Genomic DNA, 2,822 nt, shown 5'->3' on the forward strand with positions numbered 1-2,822 from the left:
AGAGAGAGACACAGCGAGAGAGGGAACACAAGCAGAGGGAGTGGGAGAGGGAGAAGCAGGCTTCCCGCTGAGCAGGGAGCCCGATGAGGGGCTTGGTCCCAGGACCCTGGGATCATGACCTGAGCCGAAGGCAGAAGCTTAATGACTGAGCCACCCAGGCACCCCTCAAATGATGTATTCTTAAATAATTTGTATTAAAATGAAATTATAAAGAACACTAGAGAAGATTACTAAGCTAAAAGCTATTTCATAGAAAAGATTAATAAAAGAATGATATAATTTTGAAATGAGGTGAAATAATTCGTATAAAACTACAAATTTCTGGACTTAACACAGGAGGAAATAAAACATAAATAGAGTGATAAATAAAGATGGTATTCAAAACCTATGCCCATAAATATCCAAGTTCTAGCTGTTTTCATAGGAATTCTGTTAAATTTTTAAGACTAATTAAACTGTCCACATAAAACTGTTGAAGAAAAGAGAAAAATCAGACCTTCCAAACTCATTTAAGGAGACAAGTGCAATCTTAATCCCAATAAGAGGAAAAGCATTGGCTCTTCTTATGATTGCATAAGAAAAATCTGAAATAATGCAAGGACTAAATAAAATAAAAATGCATTTTATAATACATAATTACCAAGTAATAGTTATATGAGTTACAAAATGATTCAACATAAGAAATTTATCAATATAGTTTATGTAACTCCATTTATATATTAATGATTTCTAGGAAAAAAATTATTTGATATCTTTAGATGCGGAAAAAATGCTTTAGTAACGTTTTGATAACAACTCTTAACAAGTTAGAGATATGTGGGAACTGATGTTTATATTTACTTGTTTTATATAAGAAAGACATATATATAAATAGTATATTGCTATAAAAACAGACATTCCTAATAAATATATCTAAAAACATATAAAATAAATATTTTTCCATTAAGTGCAATGATTGCTGAAAATCTACAACAAACATTATACTTACATTAGATGCTCTTTTTAAAAGATGGGTCAAGATGAGGACATTGACTAACATAGCTACTATAACATAGCATCCGATGTCTTGATCAGTGCTCTGAGAAAAACTAAGTGTTAAGAATTGAAAGAGAAAAGATAAAATTGTGATTTGAGGGAAGATTTAGTGGTTAGGTACCTAAAAACAATAATGATCACAATAAATCACGATCAATGAAGTATTTGGACTAACAAGTTTTCCACAAAGTTGTCAGGTAAAATACAAACATAATAAAATCAGTAGCATCCCTCTCTGAACCAGTTATAACTAACTATAAATAAGACACTTTGTAGAAAATTCACAAAAACTAAAATATATTTAGGACTTAGCTTAACCACAACCACACAAGAAATCTGTGGAAAAATTCTGAAGGTAATAAGGTAAAACATGATCTGGATGGGTGGAGAGACATTGCTGTTCTTTAATCAGTGATAATATATTTTTTAAAACCTCATTTTTAATATTAGTGATTTTGATCAATTCCATTCAAACCCCCAGGTGGATACTCTTGAGAACTATCATAAATTTACTCTAAAGTATGAATGGAAGAATCACGGTTAACAAGTAGTTAAATACCGTCTTAACCCTTGCTTCTTCAAGTGTGATTTTGGACAGGTGTCACTGTGATCATACTGGTGGGATCTGGTAATTTATGGAAAACGCAGACTCTTGGGACTCACGCCAGACCTAGTGGGTCAGAATATGTATTTTATCAAGGTCCTCAAGTGATCTGCATGCAAGTATTTCTGTGTGTGTGTGTGTGTGTGTGTGTATACGGATTTATGTATGTTTTACTAGAGAAGAGATTCCTATAAATCAGTAAGAGAAAGATCAATATCTCGACATAAGATTGCAAACATTGTTGAACCAAGAACTTACAGAAGACGACTAAAAAATCAATAAGCTTATAAGGAGAGGTTCACGTTCATATAAAAATGAAAAAAATTTTTTCCACACATCTGCCTTTATTGTGAACAGCAGGTGGGAGACTTCCAGCAATAGTAAATTAATTTACAAAAGCAGGGATTCAGTGAAGCCACCTGGTTGGAGCTTTGGGAGGTTATGTATAGATGCAGACCCAGAGCAGCAAGAAGAGGACTACAAAGCCCATGAAAAGTGAGGCCACCAAGGAGATGAGGAGCTCTTTGTAGAGATCCCAAGTGTACTTCATGGTGGTAACCTCTCAATGGAGGAACCAGGTGGTGAAGAACATGCCAATGGCCAATAACACCATGGTCAGATGGGGGAAGATTGCCAGGTTCACTGGGCTGGTGTATCTGCTCATGGCCTCAAGCTCCATTTCGCCAGGAACGAGGTCATCCATTGCTCCCCTACTGGAATAGAAAAATGAAAATTATATAAAGAGATACCATTTTGGATATATTATGGGCCCGGATAATGACATGTTTGGCAGAGAGTTCACATTCTGCCAGTATGAATCCTGACATTCTGTTGTAGGGCTGTAGATGGCTGCAGGACTCCTGGAAAGCACGAAACAGTTCTTAGTAAAATTAAATATTCACATGCTTGATGGGCCAGCAATCCCAGTCCTAGACATAGACCCCAAAGTCTGTGAGGGAACACACACAGGTTGATTAGCACAGTGTTGCTTGTGGTGTCAACAAGCTGCAGACTCCAGGCATTCATAACTTCAGGATGGATAGGTGTGTGTGGTGGGTGTACACTCTGGAGTAAGCAGCTGCCTTTGGCTCAGGTCATGATCCCGGAGTCCCAGAATCGAGCCCTGCATCGGGCTCCCTGCTCAGTGGAGAGTCTGCTTCCCCCCTCCCCTGCTTGTGCTCTC

At 37.0% G+C, this 2,822-nt stretch overlaps 1 pseudogene; it reads right to left on the bottom strand.

The window, feature by feature from the left end:
- Positions 1-2,078: 2,078 nt before the first annotated feature.
- LOC118017084 lies at positions 2,079-2,581 on the bottom strand (annotated as a pseudogene).
- Between the last annotated feature and the right edge of the window lie 241 nt (positions 2,582-2,822).

The sequence above is a fragment of the Mirounga leonina genome, unplaced genomic scaffold (genome assembly GCF_011800145.1).
Source record: "Mirounga leonina isolate KUSES-001 unplaced genomic scaffold, KU_Mleo_1.0 Mir_168, whole genome shotgun sequence".
NCBI lineage: Eukaryota > Metazoa > Chordata > Mammalia > Carnivora > Phocidae > Mirounga > Mirounga leonina.